Genomic DNA, 25,708 nt, shown 5'->3' with positions numbered 1-25,708 from the left:
AACGTGTAACAGAAAGTATGTCAGCGGGCGCAAACATTTCCATGGTGTTTGAAGAGAGAAAGAGAGAGAATGAAGACAGCTGTTTACCGTTAGTTTCGCTATCCGCAGCCTTGAACAGCGCGACGCATTTCCACGTGGCTTTTCTAATACCTCATAAATACGTTGTGACATAACAAATTATAATTTATAATATGAATCTAATAATTTATATAAGTGTTGTGTTAAAATTCGTGTCGTGTTAAAACATAGTTGGTGATACGAATTCATGGCCGAGGTTAAATGTCACGTGTCACCGGATAGTACCTACTGAAAGACTCTCTCACAGTACAAACAATTGTATACATGAATGCAATTGCATGAATACTATGCAATGTGTTTTAAAAAATAATGTATTATATTATCTCGCCTAAATACGATACAGACTATAGACTGATTAAGGATTACCTTCACATTTATAAACAAATAATAACAAATATGGATTGGGTTTTCTTTGTTGACGCAATTATTTTAATTTGAACTACCAAACAGAACTTATATTATAAAAATAAGTTTAAAAATAAATATGTTACCAATGTCAAGCATAAATAGTTTCATATATTTTGATAAACAGAAAAATTTATCAAAGAAAAAATATTTAAGCAACTGTATTTTTTTTAAAAAACCTATGAATAGTTTTTAGCTTGCGCAATCGCTGAATACATGAAAATGAATTAAAGGCCGCTAGAACTGACAAATAACTAATTCTAAAAAAAACGGCAAATAGCTATTTTTAACGGTCATAACTGAAATAATTCATTCTCGACGATGTCAGAAAGATGTTGGTTTTGGAGTGCCAACCAAGGCAGTGTTCGGTTGGTACATACGTGGTACGTGACCCTAAAAGAAGATGGCACGCATACCAACAAAGTTAGTACATTTTATCTGAAAACAAAACTTTTTTTTTCTCTCTGGTGAAGCATTTGACTTGGGCGCGTGTCCAGGGCCAGATGATGTCGAGCCTCGGTGTGGGAAAGGGGGGGGGGAAGGAAAATGGGGGAGGAGACTATAATTTTGCACGGCAAGGTTCGTTCCGCCGGCACAATGGAAGGCGTCGGGGTGGGGGCGGGCTCTCGTGGTTGGAGAGAGGCGGGAGGGGGTATAAAACCCACAGGACTCGCCTCTAATGCTCGCTGAATATTTCAGCCGCCGCATCTGGCGCCATTACCTCCGGCGCCCCCAGGGGGTCGCCACCCCCCCCCCCCCCCCGCATGGGACTCACTTCGCCGGCTCGTTCGTCACCTGGGCCAACCCACGGGACAAAACTTCCCTATCACCACCATACAGCACGATTAATGCAGATGTCCCCTCGCGCTACATTCTGGCTCGTCTGCAAACAATATTCAATTCGACCAATTGGAAAAAAAAAAATTAATTAAATAAAAATGTTAACACACAAAGCTTTCAAAACCAACCAAAAAGAAGAAGAAAAATAGTAATTTCTCCTAACCCCATACATTGTGTCCTGAAAAATTTTTTTATTGTAAATTTTTAATACCCATGAAAAAAAAGTGTAAGATTTAAAACGATAAACGTGGGGCCCATGCAATAGATAATTGATGCATGGATAATTCACACGTCACTAACAATTTTATTTCACTGCAAATGATATGAACTGTTGTGTGAGTTTTCTCAACGACAGCTAATATCTATCCCATGCGCCCCATTTCTTTTTGTTTGTATTTAATCTTACAAGTATTTTCATAGGTATTAAAAATTCACAATAACAAATTTTCAGGACAGTCTGTATGGGGCGAGAATAATTTATTTAATGTCTACGTTTAGTCCGTTTTAAAAACGTGTTATATTAATTTTTTTCTATTTAAATAATTATTTTCTGATTTTTAGTCTCGCGTGTGGACTGTCATACAGTTCTAAGATATGTTTAAAGTTTCAATTATCTAGCCCATCGGGAAGTTAATTAAAAATAATTGGTTATCTGTAAAGTCGGTTTACGGACGATAGTTTAACGTGACAACGTCATAACAAAACATTGATGAAATGATTGCATACTTTTATGAATAAAATTGAATCATTTTTATTGAATTATCACTATTTTGTATGGATACAAAAAATGAGTGAAATGAAATCTACAATTTAATTGATAAATTTACTTTTATTTTCACTCATTAATTCAAATATGTTTATTACTTTAACGAAGAGATTATTTTAACTAAATGTTATTGTGTTATTCTGTTAAGGATAGGACGATGATAGGAAAAGTAGGAAACGAAAGGGAGTGTTTCAAGTTTAATGTGCCTCGAAAATGTCAAATCGATGGTTGTTCCAATGGAGTGGAAGAGAGATAGATGCGGCGCAAGCGTGAAATGAGCGTAACGGGACACATCGTAACGGGACACTTTTTCGTACGTGCAGCCGGCGTTCATCGATTAATTAGACATTGTCACGTCAAAAATTTTATTGCGAAATTTTGTAACGAACGGACAGACAAGAAGTCGAACCAATGAACACGTGGCATGAAGACATGCATTTGTGGCCGCCACGGATGACAGAAGCGAAGCTTCACGGATAGACGTGTAAGAATGCGTGCACGTATACATTCGCGCGAACATGCAAGTGTACGTGTAATGCGAACACTATCCTGGTCACCTCCTGAACGTTCCCCTTCTCGCTGTCCCCCGAGCGTTAAGGGGCCCGCCTCGTCAGGGGTGCGTGTGTGTTAGTGAGGCTGGATGTTAAGTGCGACGCTCGCCGGTGCTTCTAGCGTGGTGTCGCCTCTAAGCGCAAGGCTGTGAACTGACGCGCAGTCTTCTCCTCGTCACAGGATAACTGTGAAATTTGAGCGGTGACCGTAACATGATATGGCTGAGAAATGAAGATAAAGGTGTAATGCAAGTCCCTTAAGTGCTTTAAAGAATCTGAACCGGTTGTTTTACGCCTAAAAATTTATTACTCTGAAAACATGCGTTTAAGCTAGAAATACAGTTTGAAAACTTAATCCAAAATCAAAAGTACTTTTCGGCCCTCAGCGAACCTTTAAATGCTTTTCGTAAGCAGACCCCACTCGGATATGTTGAGCAGTTTTGAAATCGCGTTGTTTTTCCTGAAGCTCTGCGCACCGTATGTGCCCGGGTAGGCGGAGCCCTTAAATGTTCGGTAGACTCCGATGGCGCCAGCTGTTTATGAGTCCCGCTCTTACAAATACCCCTCCCTTTTTTTCTTTGGCTCGGCCTACAGACGCACACAATTTCGAAGTTCATATTTCCGTACGTTGAGACAAAAAAAAAAGGGCCAAAATACATTTCAACCCAGTGTCCTCCCTTCAGCAGTGTGAGCGGACAAATGACATGACACAGACTGTACAGTAGGAGGCTAGCTGGCGTGGAGCGTACGCCACGTCGTAAGAAATCTCGCCGGTTTCTTCACGCGAGGGGAATAGGGGTGTGTTAGGAGGGGGGGGAGCGGCAGTTGGTCGAAGGAAGAATGGAAAACCGCGCGGGGTGGCGGCTTCCCGCCCCTCTCCCCCCTCGTCTTACACCCCTTTCTAGCGTCGCTTGACGGAACTCGCCGGCCCTGGTACAACGGAAATAATGTATTACGGCCCCGGAGCGAGCCAAACGAAGCACAAACCTCCCCCCTTCCTTTCCCCCACAAACCGTGACTCTGCAATTCCACAGGCGCCCGGAAATGGAGATGTACCCAAGCCCCTTAGCAGGGAGGTTAGATGTAGCCACAAGATGTTGGTACAGATGTCGCTACAAGTTGGTATTCGAAAAAAAAAAAACTGGTACACTCATAAAATCGCAAGAATGCTACAGAAAGTGTTTTATAAATTTAGAATGATACAATGCCGCCTAATATTACGATACAGACTATATAAGAATTAATAATTAGTTTCACACTTTTAAACAAATAATAATATAATATGGATAGCCTGACTACTAAAATTAGTGCACTATTTTTTTTATTTGATTTTTCACTCAAGCATAAATATTTTTTAAATCATTGAAAAGATAATCGAATCATCACTAATTTTACTTTTTTTTGTATCATGCTTATTAAGGTGCATGGGTAATACTTGAAAGCTATTCAGGGCACGGTATTGCTGCGATCACCGTTTTGTAGTGATACAATTGTTTCCACGTTAACGTACAAATTTACAAATATCTGTAATTTTACTTAAATATTTCTGTTCCATAAAAAAATTGCATTGCGTCGCAACACGCGCCTTGTGTGCCGAAACTAAGTTATCAACGTTCACGAGCTCAGCACTCTCGGGATTGCTGCGAAAAACCGCCAAAAACACAACAACAAAAAAATACTACAGAGAGCATCATAAATTGATTGAACGTGGGTGTTTCACGATACTGCTAAAGGAAGGAGCCTGGGGCGCATTAATCTTTTACGTCGAAGTGCGCGCGCGCGCGCGCACACACAAACAGTTCCAGATAGCGTCACCCGCGGCGGGATTTACAATTGTAGTCGACAGGTAGCGCTGGCGAAGAGCAACGGGAACATCAGAGGCTTCCCTTCCCCCCTCCCTTCCGCAATTACGGGAGCGACTTCACCCGAACTGGCGCGGACACGCACGAACACACACGCACGCACGCACGGGTGGAAAGTGCTGTCGCGCTCCAGGCGACGACAGCTGCGACTCGACAAAATGGCCGCGACACGACAAAATGGCCGCTTCTCGCCGCAAGGAGAGCGAACACACACAGCGGAATTCCGTAGAGTGCGCTGTAGAGGGGACAGACACGTGACATCTTCTCTTGATCAATCAGCCTCAAGGCAGACAGGCCGAAAAAATAGAGAGAAAAAAAGAAACGGATGCCTTCCGAAGAGTAACTTCTTTACAGTCGGTAAGGGTTGAGCAGAGCCCAAACTCACTCTAGTCGTACTTCACACTGAGCGAGTGTATCATATCGCGCTGAAGCCTTTGTAACACTAGAGGCGTGTTTTATTTCTTCCCCATTAGAGCGGTTTTTTTTGCTCCTTACAGCTAATTGTTTTATATACATGTTTTCAATACATTATAACTATTGTTTAACATTTTTATGGTCAAAACGCCATACCTGGTTTTCAATGCATGCCATAGAGAAACTACAATAATGGACAAGAAAGATGAATACACTAACTCACAGAAAAACCAGCCAAAATCAGTCGATGTCAAATGTGTGAACGCACAGACATCGCAGATAATTACGTGGAAGGAATTAGTCAGGAAAAATATATCACGGCACAGACGAACACAATGGACTGGGCAAGACGAGACAGCTGCAACAAGAAAGAAAAAATTAGACAAACAATGACCTTAGACAAGACAGCGATAAAGGTACACGGGGATGAAACTAAACACAACACAACGACGACGGCCCATAAGAACACAGTATGTTTCCAAAGACAAAACAGTTTCGACATTTCGGGGACCAACAATTTTAACCGTCATCAGGCACAGACAGACAGACAGATAGTGGACACTACCGCTGCAGATCCATCATACTGCCATCTGGGTATTAAGCGTGTGTGAGGACACAAAGCGAAGTTCCTGTAACTCGCTCTGTGCACTTCATCTCCAGATGCACCCCACACTTTGGTAGCATCACTTGGATCAACGGACGGGACGCGTGTTTTGCTGGATGAGTTGGCACTCGGGCCTGAAGAGTGACTTAAGGTGTGTTTTGTTGCGTAAAGCTAGATGAACTACGTTCTTATGTACGGTGGGGGAAAATAGCATACTCCCCGCCAGTTAGATCGGCTAGCTTGTCTGATGTACGTAGTTTTGTGTTGTCTGAGCTGTTGTTAGGCTTGTGAGAGCGTTGTAATTCAAGTGTCCTACGGGGGTCATTCAAATATAAACCGGAATTTGGTTCGTTCGACTCGAGGAGTGAGGTGAGTGGCGCATTGGCGAGGGGAAGAGAGAGGGGACAAGTATTCACACGACCCTCACAATCACGTCCATGTCAGTGTCGCTGAGACAGTACCAGCGGCAGTTGCGGGAGGCGTTTTTATTCGTTTTCTCTCCAACGAAGGTGCGACGTCAAGTGAAATTGAGAAGAGACTCCAAGCACAGTTCGGTGATGCTACTCTAAGTAAAACGAAAGTTTTTTATTGGGCCCAGAAGTTTATAAATGCTTTTCTGGAATTTAAAACCCGATCTTCATTATCCCAATAAAACTTCCAAACTATTGTCACTACTGTTGTCGCACAGCGCCGTATTTTATAATTAAAAAATTTTCAATCGAAAGAGTTTTAAAGAAGTTTTAGATTGTGAAATGTGAAACTTTGAAGCTTCAAATAATGCCCGCACGTACGAGCAATTTTTTATTAATCAAAACATCGTGGTAGAAATTATTTAATTTGGTTTGTGTGCTTTACCGACTCCACACATTGAAACTTTTTGATGTATCCTGCTTTACGTTAAGTGAAAAAAGAAGAGCTGGTGATTCTAAAACACACACCATTAAATAAGTAGCATTTGTCAGGTGGGGATTGGGATGTGGAAAACGCTCCAGGGACTCGGGAAATACACATAATGCCTGAGCATACATGGCAGTACTGGCTTATCAAGTGGGTGTCCGTTTTGAAGCTGAATACACTCTGATTAGCAATTCAAACAAACCGCAGCCGTTTAAGGGCTAATGCTTTAAGTGATTAAATAACTTGAAAGGAACTCGCCAAGAAAAGAAAAACGAATCAGCACTAAACTTAATTATAAGCAAAGAAAATGTAAGCGAGTCTTTCAGTACTCGCCATTGATGTGTAACATCTAACCTCGGTAACGAGCAAATTAATGTGCTCTCATGTTACAAATACACTTACAATACATATCTCGGATCTTGGTCGCGAAATATAACGTAGAATTCTTTTTAAAAAAATGCTGAGCATGATAAATATACGCAAAATGAGTTTTCAAGTACATTTCCGGACGTGAATCACACGTTGTTTCTGTGATCGCCAATTGAAATCGCTTTCGGAGCAGTTACGTACGTCTAATATCAATTTATTCGATTTGAAGAGCAACATTTTAAACTATACAATGAAACGGCTCCGATAAAAGAGAATAAGACTTGGAATAATTTTAAACCCCTGCTGTGGACATAATTTTTGAAAAGGAATTTTAATATAATACTGGCTATCTTTTTAAAACTTTACTGAACGGTTTATAATATAAAGTTTCCCTTTGTCTTTGCGAAATTTGGTTCGAGCCACCCGCCACAGATGGAAGCGTAGTGGTTGTCACACGTTTCCGTTCCTTGAAATTCGCCGCATTGACGAAATTACTCCTACCAAGCGCCGTAGACTGAGATCCAAGATGTTACACATCAAACATGTTTTGCTATCGAGATAGGAAAGGAGAGTGAGAGTTCGTTCTCATTTGGGCTTCAATTATCAATATTTCAGAAGCACGCATCACCTCCCTAACTTCTAGTCTCATTGTGCCTGAGCGTGATCGTAGGAGGAGACCTTGGATTAAAGAGCAACAGAATGTATAAAAAAACATCCACCTGGTTCCTGGGATTATTTCATTATAAAAGTCACCAGATATTAAACACAAACAATCAGACAGTACACACTAACAACCATAATGAAAGTGTGTGGACCTTTCTTTCCCTAATTCCCTTTAAATTTACTAGTTTCAATTTGTGAAGGGGGGGAAGGGGAAATCGTAACTTTAAAAATTTCGCAATACCGACTATGATACACCTATGTGTTTCTCGCATTTTTTTGTACAGTTTTAGGCCAAGCCACACAATGAAATCGTCAATTTTTTTTTTGACAGTCATCCTTTGTGGTCTTTGCAAAGCGAATCTCTACTGACGAGAGACACGCGTGAGAATAAAAAAAGAGCGCTTGCATGTTATGCAAGCCCGCTCCACTTCTCAGTCATGCGGGCAGTTTGCCCGTTGTAGGGGGAATTGTATAGCCGGGAACACTGTTTCAGTTTAGCTGCTTCCCTTGCTGTTAAGCCTTGCTCGTCACCCCAGAGAACGTTTGGTAAAATTAAGAACACTTTTTTAAAAAATTGTGATCATTTAACGTTCATTGATATGAGAATAAAGTTTAATAATATACCGCGTGCAAAAACGGCTCATGGAATTAGTGTCAGCCTGCAATTCTTTAATGGGGTAGACTACTCTTGAAGTAACATGTGGCAAATTATTTTGCCTCTCATTCAACAGATTTCTTTTTTATCGTATCCTAAATTGCATAGAAAATCAAAAGTTTTATAAGGTTGAAAATATAGGACAATCTGAGTTTTAGTAATATATTTTTTTTTGTCTCCACTTGTACTCTGCCTAAAACGTTGGTAGTGTAAACATTTTTAAAAAATATTTGCTATCAAAATGATTACCATTGTATCGAGTTAACTAAAAACACGTAAATTGAAAGGCAACGTGGCTTAAAAACTGCTTAAGTTGTGCGAATAGTGTCTACGAAAAGATATGATGATACGGTAGTGTCAGAATGGTAGTTTGATCAACGTATTGCGGTTTTAAACTTAAGTTAATTACTGCTTGTGTTACTGGGAATCTTTTGATGATATTTTGAATTTTGTGCTTACGCTCTTTGGAAAATCTTGTTCATATATATTTTTTAATACGTTTATTTCTTTGAAATTTATAATTTCATTAAAAGCCATTGGTATTTTTCTTTTTATAATATATGTTTGTACACCCAAACGTTTTTGCCAGATTTGCTTTTTTGTAGTTACGAACTTTTGAAATTTTATGTTGAATTCTTCTTTTGTGGTTACTTAATTTGTTGCAGCTAAAATTATCCGTTAATATCTCAGATAAAGTGCATTTATATAATTTTTGTTAATATTTGTATTAGCTATATATAAAAACAATTTCATTCGCACAATGTTAAAATAAAATTATTTTTTGATAAATTATTTTTTTAAATCAAAGTGTTTGTTATATTTATCATTTTCAACGGGCGCCTTAGGCATTTCACAACCTCCTAGTTAAATAATAAACATATTCAGTAGGCTGTTCCTTTTATAGCTTAAGCTATTATGGCCTTTGCTTCCGCGCTTTATCTTTATAAAAGGAATTTAATGCATATTCCGTAAGTAAATATGTTCTTGTGACGTATGGAATGTACCCTATGATAATTCTACATATATCTTTATTCACCCGTACGAAGACGGTACTGGTTCTAACACATTATACATTAGAGACTGTTAGGTCCCAATAAAATATTATATTATTTTCTTGTGTTGCAGTATGTAATGGTTGCTTACATATTTTATTTGTCAATCTCTCTTTCCTGCGACAGACAAGTGCTCTTCTGCGGAGTACACTATAGATTTTTTTGTAAATGTAACAAAAATATTCATGTAAAATTACAGATTTTATAATTTTTTACATTTACATAAAAACAAATTATATCACTACAAAATAGTGTTCGGAGTAACACTGGGTTTTGATATTTACCCGTGTAATTTATACTTTGTGTTACTCCAGTACTTCCAGTATATAATATATTATATATATATATATATTCAAACCGTTCCCTGAATAGCTTTCCAGTAATAACTGCGCACATAATAAGCACGATACAACAAAAAATAAATAAAGTCAAGTTTTTGAATATTCAATTACCATTTACATGGTTTAAAAAAAATTATTGCCAATTTTCGTAATAAATAAATGTAAAAAAAAACATAGCTATATTTTGTACAAGGTTTAAAATATATATTTTTAGTAGTATTAGGAACTATTTCTTGGTCATTGGTTTCCAAAAGGAGTATTTTGTGAAAGTACAACAAATATTATTTTCATGTGTAATGGTTTACTTACGTGTTTCCTTCGTCGGTCTATCTTGACTGTTCTGCGTTGCATACGTCCATTCACCGTACTCCTCACCGCAGATCGCAACAGACGTCCGACAGAACACAACCGCCGCCGCCCCCCCCCCCCCCCCTTCTCTCAATCGAGCTGAAGGCAGCGGACAGCCGGCGGCTCCCTGAAAGGCACCGGAATAAAAAGCACGCGCTTTACCTTCCACACACCCAACCCCCCCCCCCCCTCTTTAACCCTCCTCCAGGTGCGGGCATCCACCCGTCAATACCGGGGGGGGGGGGGGGGGCCTCCATCTCCCGTCAGGAGCGCATTTGCCGAGCTTCCACCAGCATCGCCTCGGCGGGCCTCGTCTGTGTGCTCACCGGGAGTGGACCTCGTAAGAGTTGGGTTCAGGTGTTTAGAACTTGAAGCCGCTTGCACGGGGAAAAAAAAATTGGTTGTCTGTAAAGTCGGTTTACGGACGATAGTTTAAAGTGACAACGTCATAACAAAACATTGATGAAATGATTGCATACTTTTATGAATTAAATTAAAACATTTCTTATTGAATTATCACTATTTTGTATGGATACAAACAAGGAGTGAAATTAAATCTACAATTTAATTGATAAATTTACTTTAATTTGCACTCATTAATTCAAACATGTTTATTACTTTAACTAAGAGATTATTTTAACTGTAACTTTTATAACATGTTTTGCTATTTAACTTCTTCCAATCTGTGGTATTCTGTTAAGGATAGGACGATGATAGGAAAAGTAGGAAACGAATGGGAGTGTTTCAAGTTTAATGTGGCTCGAAAAAGTCAAATCGATGGTTGTTCCAATCGAGTGGAAGAGAGATAGATGCGGCGCAAGCGTACAATGAGCGCAACGGGACACATAGTAACGGGACAATGTGCGTAACGGGACACTTTTTCGTGAGTGCAGCCGGCTTTCATCGATTTATGAGACGTTGTCACGTCAAAAATTTTTTCGTGACAAACCTGCAACCCAATTTTGTCGTTTGATATCTGAACCATTCTCTAGAGGCTATGGATACGTGTACATAGTGATTATAATAAAATTCTTAAAATAAATTACTTTTTATTCCATTGAAAATTTACTTTGAAAAACCTCTCAAAAAGCCAGCGAATGTATCCATTTGTTCCAAGGGATAATGTAGTTTTAGACACTAATATTTTACACAGATATTGTGTGTTGTATAAAATACCAGTGCTTATGTGTGTGACAAAATTGAAATACCTAGCAATGTAATACACTTCAGTATGTGTTTATTAAAATGTAAATTGAAGCAGAAAATTGCAAACTCAAATTTTTACGTTTATATTACAATAATAAAAAGTTGACTTGTAGGCTAACGTATGGAGGTGAAAATTTCTTAAATTGTACGGTTGTTGTAGAAAAATACGTCGATTGTCAGTCAACTGCAAGCAGTAGAGGTCCGAGACTCAAACAATAACTTGGCGTTTTGTGCGTAAAGTTGAATTCTGATTCAACAGTGAAAACAAAATAAGTGGGGACCGGGAAAAATTAGCCGTTTCATTTCGCGATAAGCAAAAATTCAAATACTTGAAACTTTAGACCGCGTATTTTACTGGCGCACAGTTAATGTGGTGAAATCTGAGCCAATCAGAATCCCTTAAACAAATAACTGTCAAACCAAGCGAAACTCAGATTAGGCAACTCTCAAGTGGACAGCGAATGAACGTGTGGCAATTGCCGGAACTCGCAAATGACTTTGGAATCTATCCTACAGCGAACTGAAACCGCAAATTTTTCCTGTCCGTACAAATAATAAATATGGACTTTTGTTAATATTGTCTCTGTTAGAACAAGTGTTTTAATTGAATGAAAAGCAGGGTTACACGAATGAACTGTACCTGACACCTGTACAGATAAACAAATTAGTTGTACTTTTATATAAGATTACTTTGGAAACAAGTTGCCAAGAAATAATTTGTAGTACTACAAAAAAGTATTCTAAATTTGTACAACTTGTACATCGGCCACGATTAATAATTTTGTGAGACGGGACTGAGGTTGCTATGGAGAATCACAGGAATATATTGGGCTATGAAGGGGGGGGGGACGAGAATACTTCGAGGATACTCACTAGCTCACGGCAACGTCCACCATGTTTCCCAGTTGCAAAATAATTCCCAACGGGAATCGAACCCGTATCGGTTTGGTGGGAAGTGAGCTATCTGACCGCTCTTACATTATATTGTTTTATACCCACGGCTTTGATCGCGCAAAATATGTAGAAAGAAAATTACGTCTGCCAAATAAATATTTTCCGTTTTAAGTACATACAGATGCATAGTAAGCATTGATAACATAAGACTCACCTCAATTCCACTCTATTTGGAAACTAATTAAAAAAAATTGTTTCTTTCTAATGTTGACTATGCGACCTTTCATATTTCTCGTTGCATTATCTTTGGCTTTAATTATAGATTCGGAGATACGAGTTTTTTTTTCTTTAAAAAAAAATCACACTTTCACCCTTTTACTCACCTCAATGCTACAAGAAAATTACTGTAACTTTGTACAACACATTGCTATGGTTATTTTTGCATGTATGAACTATATTTTTTCGAGATAATACTGAGTATTTCTAACGAAAATTGGCACTTAATTTTCCATTTTAATTGATGTTTCATTCAAGAATAATATTTTTTTCTAAACCACGGACAATATAATCGAATATTTAATAACTGTACATTATTTTATTTATCATTATTATTAACGTGCAAAGTAAATGCATGAAAGCTATTCAGTAACGGTTTGGAAATAAATTTAACTATTGGAGGTACTGGGACAACACAAAGTATTTCTGCGAACAATATTTTGCAGTGATACAGCCGTTTTGATGTAAATGTAAAAAAAATCTACAAATCTGTAATTTACATGAATATTTCTGTTCCCTTTACAAAAATAAACTACAGTGTAAATCAATGTCAAGTGTCCGACCAATCGATACTCCATTATGTGGCTCGCATATTCTAATTGAATATCGCTGTTCTTCAGTACGTCATATCGGCGGGAATCCTTCTTTTCACACACGAGAGAGCCAAACTCCCGATCGTGCATCTTTGGTTTTTTTTGTTCATAGGAAATAAATATGGCGGTGTTGATAAAATGATACTAATGGTCAATTAGGTTAGGTTAGCAAAATTATAAATACTTTAAAACATTGTGGACGGTTGATTTAGTTAGGATAGCTACATAAAAGATACGGGTAAAAAGCATGAACTTCGGGGAACTTCGAGTTTTTGCTCTCTCGTCTGTGCAAGAAAGCTTCCCGTGGTCGAACTGTAGGGACACAAAAGTTTATTTTACGCACGGGAATGGGGCAACACAGTGGACGTTTCTGTACAGATTTATTACACTGTCAAAACTTGTATTCAACTTCACAGTCAAACTGGTATTTTTACTTCTGCTTTAATTACAACTATTGCTATATCTTCAGAAAACACTTTTTAAAAAAAAGTTAAAAATGGTTCTTCTAGAATAATTAATTTTTATAACAGTGGGGAAAATTTTCAATTAGAACAGTAGTTTTCATATTTACTTCTTGAAATCAAACACGCAATTCCACACTTTCTCTTTGTAATATTAGTATGAAAAAACTATGATTAACTACTTTGTATAGAAAGGAGAAGCTTCAGAAATGAATATTGTGTATGTTTATTTCTTCTGAAATGTCGTCGGTTTGCAGGGAGTTTTTTGACATATACCACGACGTGGATTCTCTGTTTTAAACGTTAAGTATTTCAAACTGTAACAGTTCAGCGAAACTTAACCCCAAATCAGTTCTAACTGCCACTTTTACATCACTGCTTTCCTATAGCATATTTCAACGACTTTGGCTTGGTCTCACTGGCTATGTTAATTATTTTCTTGTCATTACTATTATATGAGGCCTATCCTTGTTAATGCATTACGATAGCTCTCTTGCATTTTATATACAGTCTCATATTTTCTAAACGGATATTTACTAAACATAGTGGTAAAATATCACGCAAGTGTACATAATTATAATGATTTGTGTGACCATTAAAAGTGAGAAAACAACACTTGTGTGAATACTTGTGATAAATTTGTAAATTTGGCATAATAAAACAAATTTAAAAGATATGGGATTGAATTTAAATAATAGTAACAACAAGAAATTGAAATAAGCAACCCACCATGATTACTAAGGGATTGTATTATTCTGAAATTTTCGGTGATTTAATATAGCTCACACACACAGATTCAAAGTGGAATCCACTGATCTACAAGTCATTAAAAACTCGCTAGCAGATATTTGCAGAAATGTTATTTCACTGAATCAGATTCAGTGTGGTAATAAGCAGTAATAACAGTGGTGTGTTAATGGTGGACCAAAAGGGCGCAGCGTCACTCAGGCGTGTGAACCGAACAGGTGACATGGCTCTACATCGAACTATAGACTGTATGGGGGGGGAAGGTCAAGAACTATAACAACCCGAGAGAACACATTGGCCAACAGAAACGTCCAACAACCATCACATGCGAAAAGACAGGCTTCGACCCTGTTATGAGTCAAGCGCGGACATCTGTACTCTGAACAAGTGCACTGGAAACCAATGAAGAACTTTAACATGTGTGTGCCGCATACCTGACGACATTGCTGTAGCACCGGTGCAATAGATAGCCGGTGCAATATATATTTAATTTTTATTTTTTAAATCAATATTTACAGTTTGAATGCCTTTAAAAATTAAAGTTAAACGTTTGAATATTTTATAGTTACCTCCAAGTAATGAATTAGAGATATAAAAGTACTCAAAGACAATAAAATAAAGAGAGCTTCACAAAACTTGATCTTAACCATCACAAGACGCGTTGCATAAAATTATCTTAACACTTCTTTTTTTATGGTTACTTATTAGATTAAGTAATCACGTTTTTATTGAAGTGCGTTCGTCTCTTGCCAAGACTTGTATATTAAAATTCGGGCATCTCCTACCGTCTATGCCTTAACGAACTTTTCATCGCTGACTCGTTTAACTTGTGGCCCGACTAACCAACTCTTAGCCTCCGAGGGGCAAAGCCTTCCCACGGAATGAGCTCCAAACTGACTCAGTCACTAGCTTTTAAATGAACAATCTTTAACTTTGCATCCCTTTAAGACTTTATGACTTCCGTGCCACGTAATTCTAAAAAATTACTTCAACCCATAAACGTAACGTCTCCAAGAGCACGTAAACCATATCGACATCATAATATCTTTGAAATATTTGTGTAATGGGAGTGCATTACTTAATGTAAGCTTTTGGACATACGCCATTGCTAAGCATATGTATGTCTGTAGAAGAAAACTACAAAAAAACTACAACAAAACACACAAACTAAGCAAAACAATTTCTGTTGTCAACAGGATATAAACACCACATAATATTCCATAACAGGAATATGGTCAACAAACAAAGAAAAACCAAATAAAAATGGACTAACAGAACGAAAAAAAAACCACAAATGATGCCAGCACAAAAATATTGAACCCATCATAGTAAAAAAATTCAGCAAATTTTTTTTTTTAACTGTTTTGAAAATTTATTTAAAAAAAGTTCATAACTTTTCTCGGCTTGTGTGTTTTAGCCGCGTTAAAAATGAAGAGTTCGCCAACGTTTCGGTAACAGTCTCCCAATGAGTGTCTCGGTACTCCGCCTGCATTTAAATTCTTCAGCCTGGGAGGTGAGTTTCCTGATCGTCTACAACTGTGGGCCAATCAGGGATTTCTTTCCTTATGGTTGGTTTGCTCAATTCTTAGGCAAGAGGAGGGCCAACTTTCAGCAGGATTCTGTTAAGGTGATGATGGCGACTGCAACGTCGAACGAAACGTTGGCGAAACATTCATTTTTGACGCGTCTAAAACCCACAATCAGAGAAGCGTCAGAAATTTGCCCCGATCCTTATATTACTTAATTATTATAAATCCTTATATTACTTAATTTTTATAAAGTAAAATATTTAATTTAGTGACAATCCATGTTCCATGTCACTAGATTATTTACATACGCTCGCCTGTGTTGATGCCATAGAGCTGTCTGTTATGGTGTTTAAATTGTACTTTTTTTTGTAAATATAATGGGGATATTCATGTTAAATTGCAGATGTTTGTAATTTTTTTACATTTACATTAAAAATAACTGTATCACCACAAAATGGTGTTCGCAGTAATGCTGGGTTCAGATCCTTAGGCGGGCATTAATCATTATGTTGTCCCAGTGCCTCAAACAGTTAAAGTTATGTCTGAACCGTTCCCTGAATAGCGTTTTTCAGTATTAACTGCGTACATGATAAGCATTATTCAACAAAATAAATTTATATGGTTGAATCTTTTCCATGGTTAAATAAAATATATATTTGAATGAAATATCGATTAAAATATAATTTTTTACACTAATATTCGTAATAAATACTCAGTTTTATCTCGAAAAAACGTATTTTAAATTTAAAAAAAAAAATATAACCATATCCATGTGTTGTACAACGTTACAATATAATTATTTTAGTATTACAAACTATTTCTTGGTAATTTATTTCCAAAGGAATCTTTTGTAAAAGTACATAATTTTATTTCTGTGTAGAATATTTGCTTTGACCACTTAAACCCACTTGTCTCTAGTAAACAGGTATTTTCCTCCTAGATAATGTCAAATCAAGCTGCTACACTCATTTTTATGATGTTTGTAACTACTATGGCAGCCGCGAATGATCACATAAACGTTTCAACTTTCTCGCTTTTTTTTAATTTTTTTATTTTATTTTAAAGTGCTGAGGCCACACACATTTTCGTCTCCCACAAAAGGCCTATGCAGTTTGATTCCCGATGAGTTCAAACCTCAATATTTCTCAACGGAAAAATCTGGTCGATATCGCCGGTGGGGTTTCTCCGGGTGTTCCCGTATTCCCCCCACGTATTGCATTTCGCTGCTGTTCCCTCGCACGGTTTGAACAAGAATTCGACTCCCAAGCAAGGCTTGCACGTACGAATTCGGCTCGTGATTCCAGCTCGGTTTGATTGACTTGTACGTGTATGGTCTTTTACCTCCTGTTTTAGCAACAAATATTGATATAGGTATATTAAAACAAAATTTTTTTTAGAATAGTTGAAAACGGTCCATCTGCCATAACGTATTTTTATAACAGTGAAAAAAAGTTATATATATTTTGAATTGGTCCAATAGTTTTCATGTTTACCTCTTGCACTCAAACACGCCATCTCACACTTTCACTTGATAAGTTAAGCGTAAATGAGGTATGAGTAACAACTACGTATATAAAGGAGGAGTTACGGCCTTGAAGATTGTATATTTTGGTTTCTTCTGACATTTCGTCGGTTTTCAGGGAGTGTTTGGACATATACTACGATGTGGCTTCTCTGCTTTCACTTTGAAGTATTTGGAACTGCAAAAATTCAGCGATATTCGACTGCAAATCAGTTTGAACTGCCCCACTTAAATCACTGATTTTCTATAAAATATTTCAAAGACTTTGCGAGATCGATGTAGAAGAAACCTTAAACCATTAAAGACGTGAAATTAATTTACTTCCTACTGTTTCGTTCCATTTAAATTACACGTACGCGTGCCTTTTCATATAAATGAAGGCGGCTTAGCACAAAAGCTTCTATTTGTCGGCCTATACAAAACACAAATTCTGTGTTGGGTTGTCAAACAATTACTAATTACGTAATTAACAGAAACCATCGTCGGAAGTTTTATTTCGCTCACTCACTGAATGTGGCATGGCGAGCAACTAACTGCTGGTTCTCTCCGGTTTATTCACGCGTTCGATACGAGGACGCTAATCCAGCAACAGAATAATTTCACTGAAACGGATTCAATTTCTAGAGTGGGTTTTATTTTTCTAATTAGCGAGCTCGGAAACAAAATACTCCCTCTGCCCGACGAACGAAAATGCGTTACTGAAATGAATGCATGACCCATCCAGCTTTTCCATTATTCCGTTCTCAGTGCGACCAATAGCCGAACCTCTGAGGAGGGTACGTTATGTACTCCGGGATACAAATAACACGACATTTAGCGGCGTCACCTGCATGCAGTGACGTTCCAATGAACGTCATTACCGACAGACTTAAGTGATGAAGTCAACTCATCAATCATATAGAAAATAATAATAAATATAATGTATGTTTGGGATCATTTATTTATTGCACAACAAAGATTTTTCATGCTAGAAAATTAGATGGCTGGACAAATCTAACGTTAAATAATTATTTTTGTCTGTACGAGATGATTGAACCCAAAAAATGCTCAGGCTATTGACTTAAAAATTCAAACACGTTTTAGAGAGTAACCCCAGGAATAATTTAGTACATATTTTATTGCGATATTTCAAGTGGTTCCGAAACTAAATTGTGATATTTATATGAAAAATTATAAAAGCCAGTGTCATTAATTCTATTTTTATTGTAAAATAACAAATGGCGATTGTTTCACATTCGATAAATAAATCCAATGCAAAAACTAAATCAATGAATTGAGATGTAGCTTTGACAAATAATTCTCATTTACTCAGAAATGGTGGGAGTTCATTTTTGTTTTTGAAATTATTTTTGCTTTATCATCAACTTGGGAGTATGTTTTCGAGTTAGTTATTACTCTTGATTGTTTTTTTTCTGGCTGTCGAACGTAAAAAATATTGTAATGTAAAGGGAAGATATAATATAAATTTATCTACACTGTACATATTTTCTGTCTTAATAAACATTTTAAATTATTCTGTCCACACTAGTTGTCGCAAGGACATAGTGTCAAATCTATATTTTTTAAACTATTTAATTTTTTACTTCCTATCACAGATTTTTTTTGCTGACAAACTTATCTGAAATATTAGTTACATAAGTTTCTTGCCGGCGGTTTAAGTCACTCAGTTGATGAGAAAAAATAAACTATTCCAAATATCAAATATAATATACATAAATTTCCTTCCAAACGTTTTTCGTAGTCTACAGTACATATTAATTAGTAGAGATATGTTAGTACCTTTTACAGGTATTGCCACACAGTTTGAAGAAAAAATAAATAATTCTTGTAAAACGTTTTAGTAGCATATAAATCATTAGTCCATTGGTTAGTATGTAACCGTTATAACCACCTTTGTCAATATTGGTATGGTTGCAATATTCCTGAGAAAGAACAAATAATTGCTTTAAATATGAGTAGAGCAAGTGTTTCGATATTTGTCATATCGTGAATAGTACTTAAAACATTTTGAGATAACATTTTTAATGAAAATTACTTTAAAAATTCCAAAAAAAAGGGTTTTTAGATCAAATTTAAGGAACTTACATTTATTTTGTCGCATTTAAGTAATTGGCCCGTAAGAAATTAATTTTACTAAATGAATCAGCAGTTGTCAGAATATTAGAAGTAAAAAAAAAAAGGTGCATGTATAAAATATTTACCTGAAGTTGTGATTAGTGTTTTAAGGACGAAAGCATATATGTTTTAAAAAGATTACTGCTTTTGAATAATTTATATTTCTGCGCTGTATAATATTTACGAATATATATTTTTGTATTGTGAACATTGTGATTTTTTTCTCTTATTAGTGAGTGATTGCTGAGTTATTCGGAACAAAAATTCAAAATATGATTTTCATTTTATTTTTGAACTTTTACTAACTTTTTCTTATACATGAACACTTTATATGCTCCATATTTACTTATCTAATTGCAGAAGTAAAAATTTAAACCTGAAAATAATTACGACTTATAAAGGTAAGAAAACAAGATTTTTAAATTTTACTATCTTTCACAGTAAGCTATTCATTTTTACTTATATTTTTATATTATTTAAAAAAATATAATAATTTAGTTTTTATAGTCCTTATTTGCATGTTCAGTCTTGTGTGGGTTCATGAACATGAAATGTTGCTATAAAAATTAATTACAAGAAACCCCATTGAAATTTGTTCCTTCCGGCTGTTTACGAAATTTTAAAATTATACATCGCTTGCAATTTTCAGTATTTTAGCGTGATTTCCAAGAAATAAGTTCTTTCTTCTATTTAAAAAAAACGTAGAACAGTTTTCAAAGTTTTGTCCAAAAGCCCACACCAATGCATAATAAGAGTTTTTTTCAGCTCGAAGGCATTCCTGGAAGCAATGCACTGCCCCCCCCCCCCCCCTTCTCTCTCATTCTCCAATGAAATAACACATACATACATTAGAGGTTAAAACACACAAATTTCAATTTCAACAATAAGATACAATAAATTATTTAAACATTTACATGTCACGTTATTTTAACACGAAACGTATTATGTGTGTATAAAACAGTGTTTATCTGACCTTTCAAAAAAAATTGCGTATTATGTAAAAAAAATATTTAAAAACTTTAAGAAAAGTATATATATATTTTTTTAGCACGAATTGAACTAAATGTTTACTTATAAAACTATCATGGTATTAAACTAACAATACACAATATATAATTATAAATACCTCATTCAAAATAGTTAAGTGAAACGTTCTAAGCTTATTAGGGTAACATTTAAAGTAATTTAAAAAATTTGTATATATTTATTTTTTTTCTTCAAGTCAGAACCTCTTCTCCATTTAGAAAGTAAAATAAGTGAATATCTAAATTGGCTGTTTTAAGAAAACGAAAGATAGAAAGTTTTGTTGTTTCTATTATTTCCTATATGCAATTAATTACTAGATATTGATGAGTTGTTATTCTGCCTTCTTAGTAAGTGAGTGTTTCTGTCTCAATATCCGAGGATTATTAACGACTACGGTACTTTTTAAAATGTTTTTCTTCCGGGAAGGATAATTAATGACGTTACTTGGCATTGGCGCTAACCCTTATTACTAACAATATTATTTCGAGCTATTGATTATTATATTACACATCGGTAAGAAATCAAGATTAGTCCACTATCCCGCATTTGAATGAGAAAAATACTGATTACACGTATTTTGTCACAGGGATTGACAAACTAAGTACTGGCGTAATTTATTGGAAAGGGTTTAAAGTGTGAAGCAAAATGTGTGGGCACACGTTTCACGACGCTTTTAAGTATGCTATTCTTCGGTTAAAATTAAAATGATATTGTTATGCTTGCTTACTTTCGCGGTGCGACGTCATGACAAAGCTAAAATCACATAGTATGAGACAGAAATTCTATGGTGAGTTCTTTGTAATCTCATGGGTTGCGCCATTTAACCTTTCCGCATAACCACGCGGTGTGAAATATTATATATTTTTACCTTGAACTTTTCCTGTTAGAAGAAAAATACAATAACACATTTGATATTATAAACATAATACTCAAAATAAGTTCTAAATCTCATTGTCTTTCTTGAATCTTGCTGTTACTCGTAGAAACTCGAGCACCGATAACTGCAATAAAAAAATTACTAAATGCAATTTTTTTTGAAAACTGATTCCTTGAATATTTCCAACGAATGCTTATTTTTTCTCCTTTTCTTTGCCAATATATTGATTGGTTAAATGTAGTATTGTATTTTGATTTCAGGACCTTTGAGTCTCTTAACATTTCCAAATTTTCACTGTACATCGTGGCCATTTCATAAATATATTTTGACGTCGTTTACAACCACGCTTTAACATTTTTGGTGTGAATAAATAGTATTAAAAAAAGATGAATAGACCACACTCAATGTGTGTCGTACCAGAAAATAATTTCTTGAATCTTTAAGACACTCAAGAGACTTTGCCGTTTTACCGTTTCACGAGAAGCGTACATACTACCCTAGCGTCAAACCAAACATTTCGGTTAGAGCTATTTCTTCTTCTCGACTTTCACAAAAAAGATTAGTTCGTTAACGCGCCTGTTTGTTTACTGCTCTTCGGCGTCGCGTACGTCGGGAATGAATAAAACATCCGAACTCCGAGGAGCACAAATACTTGAGTCATTCCTGGCTTTTATCGGCAAACCAGGAATATTGAAATACCGGAAGCTTTATCCCTGAATTATTCATAGCTCGCCAGACGAGCCGGGAGAATACAAAACTGCGGGTTTACATTCACGCGGATTTCTCTTCCGAGCTCCTCAAATTCTCAACACAGATCGTTTTGTGCTATCCTCCGAACCTCCGGATTCAACCACGCACTGTTCAACTCCGCAAGTAAGTCATGCCAAAACGTCAACGGAATTCATGCGTTGCTCTAAAATCCTGGCCGTGTAGTAAATACGTAGTAAATGTTTAATTATCAGCTTTGTTCCATTTATTTTAAATATACTTACATTTTAATTATATCACTCTAATCTCTTAAACTGTAAGGTCATTACCAAACCTACGACACTATAAATAAAATTGGTTAAAAAAAACAGCCGTCAACTTACATAGCAATCATCAGTATTTACGTGGAATGATTCTAGGAAACAAACCAAAAGAAAAATCCCTTTCGGCATAGCCTACAGGCGTAGGTAAATTTCGAATTAACCAATTTCTTCTGGAAATATTTTGGAAACTTTTACAAACTTCTGGAACATTTTAAGAAATGTACATAACATATTTATGTTCTTCAAATTACAAAATTATCGATTAAATATTTGCTCATTTTCCATGCAGTGAAAATATTACGAATATTTGTAACTCAACCATTGAATCACTTAGAATAAATTTCAAATTTTATGCCAAATAAGGGTATTATTTAATTATTTTGACCTAAAAACACTTATTTTTCATCCCTTGCACTAATAACGTGGTCGTATAAAAACGCAGCAAGGTTTAAGACAATATTAAAATGGTTTAAAATAAATTTGATATGAAGACATTTTTAAGTTTTTGTTTTTAATTTCAACCCATGTTTTTACGGTAATAAATCGTTTCAACCAAAAAAATCAACCAATTTTTTAGATGAAGTTTAGGGTTTATACAATTAATTATAACGGATTTACTAGTAAATCTATTTAAAAACGGTAATGATCAATTTGTACTTTCAAATCTTGATATTTCCTCCCCTTGCAGTAATGGTTATAGATAATTTACTTTAGCAATAGTTTTAGTCAATATTTAGAAAATTTAAAAAAGAATGGATTAGGTAGTGTATACATGGTACAATTTTTTTTTATTCCAACCCTAGATATTTTCAGTCCCTTGTTTGGTTTATCAAAAAATTTTACATTTTGTTTTATAGACCATTCCACCATTTTGAATTATGACATCTTGTCTGCCATCTTTAAAATTAGTAATTATTAATTTAAAAAATTGGACATTTTTTTTAATGTTTTTAATTGAGCGCTCCAACTCTATGTGTTGCACTGTTCATTACAATGACAATCATCGTACACCCCACTCCTTACGCTGTTCTTTAGTTACGATTGCATCATCATCCAGCGCTCCACTCCTGTGTGTCAGTAATTTTGTACTTTAGTAACTCAGAATATTTTGGTTGAACATAACTAAATATTCCAGGTGTATCCGAAACACTTTAGGCGAATTTAAGAAAGATTCACTACCACGTAGTCACTCAGTTACACAATCGAGAATGTCTGTATCAATCCTTAATATCTTAGCTGTTGATAACAAGTAAAGGCGTAGCATTACTTTCAGCATCATATGGATAGGAGAAAGCTGTTATACTCTAATCAACATAATCCACACAATCCACATACTTTGCACAATTAATATATTTCAAACAATATTCCACATATTTATAACACTAATACACATATTTAAAACAATAATCCACATATGTTCAACAATATTTCAATTGATACGTCAACCACATAGAAAAAAATATTCGTATAGGAAGAACAACTTAGCTACTTTTATGCTATAGGACCAAAACACCCCTGACATATGAATGTTAAGCTTACTACAAGAAGAAGAGGTTTTGAATCATTAAATATTTAGACCTGACTTCAGACTTGACTACCCACATTAAACGAAAAGGACCCACATTGGGTCCACTCGGTAGGATACAATCATCAGGATACATTCGTTAAAATAGGAAAGGATACGATAGAATCCAGCTCTATCTGGCTACAATGGATCCATCTACTTTTGGCTCCATCAGGCAAATCAATCAAGTTAAATCATAGTAAAGCGTTATAAATAGTTGTATTTACCAGAGCCTGTTATTTTCTCATAGACTTTGCTTTTTCACGAATTCGTAACTTCAGTGATATTTGTGTTTGTGTTCAAGATACATAAGGTCAAAAGTCAACGATGATCACATTATAACTACTAACATTGTTTTCAAAGAATTTTGTGAAATGGAAAAGTTTAGAAAAATTTCAGATCTGTCAAAGCCTATATCTACTTATTAAATGTCTACTTTTTAAATGTTTTACAATTAAACTTATTGTATACATATACAATGCCTTTTTTACCACAAGAATGATATGTCTTACTTCTAATCAAAATAAAATATTTTTCATTAATAAATTCATGCATTTACTTATTTTCACACTATTATATTATTATTTTGTTATTCTATGTTTGATCACGATTGTGCAAAATATTCACATGGCTCAACTAATATTTATAAATATATTAATTCTTTAATAACTATAGGTGAAATAAATTTCAAAACATGAATACGTTTAGTGTGTTTTAGCTCCAAAAATAATAATTATAATACGTAAATTAACCATGAATATAATATAATACAGTTTAAATATATTTTTTTGACCATATTCAGAAAAAAAAATATTTTCTTCGGGATTGCATTATAAATAATTTAAAAGTTTAGAATTTGAATGCAAGTTTTCAATTATATTTTTTTTTATATTTTTCCATGTAATGTTGCGATGAATACTTAACATGGTTGAAAAAATTTATCTGAAGTTAAAAAGAGAATATCTTAATGCAAAAACAAACCCAATTGAAAGTCAAAGTGTTATACCTGCCCCAGAACATTCGTGAGCAAACGTTCAGGGAATTTTATTGGTTAAATGTAATACGTAGTGGGAGCCAATCAATTATTCATTCCACGGCTGAGGTACGGTAACCGATATCGAAGGCACGTGGTCCGGGTGAAGCATCGCCAGCCAATAAGGTTCCCAGGAGCAGGCTTCGGCTCTGCTGCTTCAAAGCGGACCCCTTTTAACCGTCGTTCCTCGAATTTCCACCGAGTTAACCGCCGGCGTTCCGTTTCCGAGGCCACGCGCCACTCTACATCGGTTGATTATTGTTTTTCTTCGGCGCAGTTTGTGTTACAGTGGCGCTATTTGCTGTTCTTGTGCCTTTTTTTTCTTTTTTTTTTTAGTGTTTAACACATCTCCTAGTATACGGGCATTTGGTTGGAGCAATTTCGTGAATCGAACGAAAGTCGCATGGAACGGAACCACGGGTGCTGCCATCTGTGGAGGTTGGCGCGAACCCAAGTTCACAAAGCCAAAGGGAAATTTTGTATTATTGACTATTTAGTGAATTTCAACAACATGGGCAGTATTTTAATGCTTTCCTTGTCGAAAACCAGGTCCAAAGCCGGGGTTTGTTTAATTTTTCAAGTCTTTTTTTCGCTTTTATCGGAGCCGTTTGATTAAAAACGTTCAAAATTTCTGTCTACAAATGGAATGATTCGATAGACGTGCGTAGCTGCTCCGGCAGCAAATCCTAGCGGCGGGTGCGGAAACTACGCGTGAATCGCGTCCAGAAATGCAGTTGAAAACAGAATTTTCGTATAATTATCACGCTCGGCATTATTTTAAAGAGTTTTCTATTATAAGTGTATTTGCAACATGAGAACACGTGATTTTGCTCGTTACCGAGGTTAGATATTACATATCACTGACAAGTACTAAAACTCGCTCACGTGATATATTGCTTTCAGTACTCTTTTTCCAGTTTTATATTATTTACGGGTACAAATTGTATTTGCTTTTAAGTTTGACCCGCGTTGAAGCGGTGGTGTGTATC

The 25,708-nt window shown here is 35.7% G+C and overlaps 1 protein-coding gene and 1 long non-coding RNA gene across 2 annotated transcripts in view; one reads left to right on the top strand and one right to left on the bottom strand.

Annotated features, from left to right (window-relative positions):
* The window catches only part of LOC134535890 (tachykinins), a 352,147-nt gene that overhangs the window by 136,728 nt on the left and 189,711 nt on the right, over positions 1–25,708 (top strand). The window lies entirely within an intron of this gene.
* The window catches only part of LOC134535891 (uncharacterized), a 324,926-nt gene that overhangs the window by 186,447 nt on the left and 112,771 nt on the right, over positions 1–25,708 (bottom strand). Inside the window, exon 2 of the long non-coding RNA XR_010075723.1 lies at positions 9,807–9,972. This is a non-coding gene — a long non-coding RNA (uncharacterized LOC134535891). The remainder of the gene's footprint in view (positions 1–9,806; positions 9,973–25,708) is intronic.

Source organism: Bacillus rossius, chromosome 10, assembly GCF_032445375.1.
Source record: "Bacillus rossius redtenbacheri isolate Brsri chromosome 10, Brsri_v3, whole genome shotgun sequence".
Classification (NCBI taxonomy): domain Eukaryota; kingdom Metazoa; phylum Arthropoda; class Insecta; order Phasmatodea; family Bacillidae; genus Bacillus; species Bacillus rossius.
Note: the sequence above shows the minus strand (reverse complement) of the source record. Positions and strands in the feature narration are given on the sequence as shown.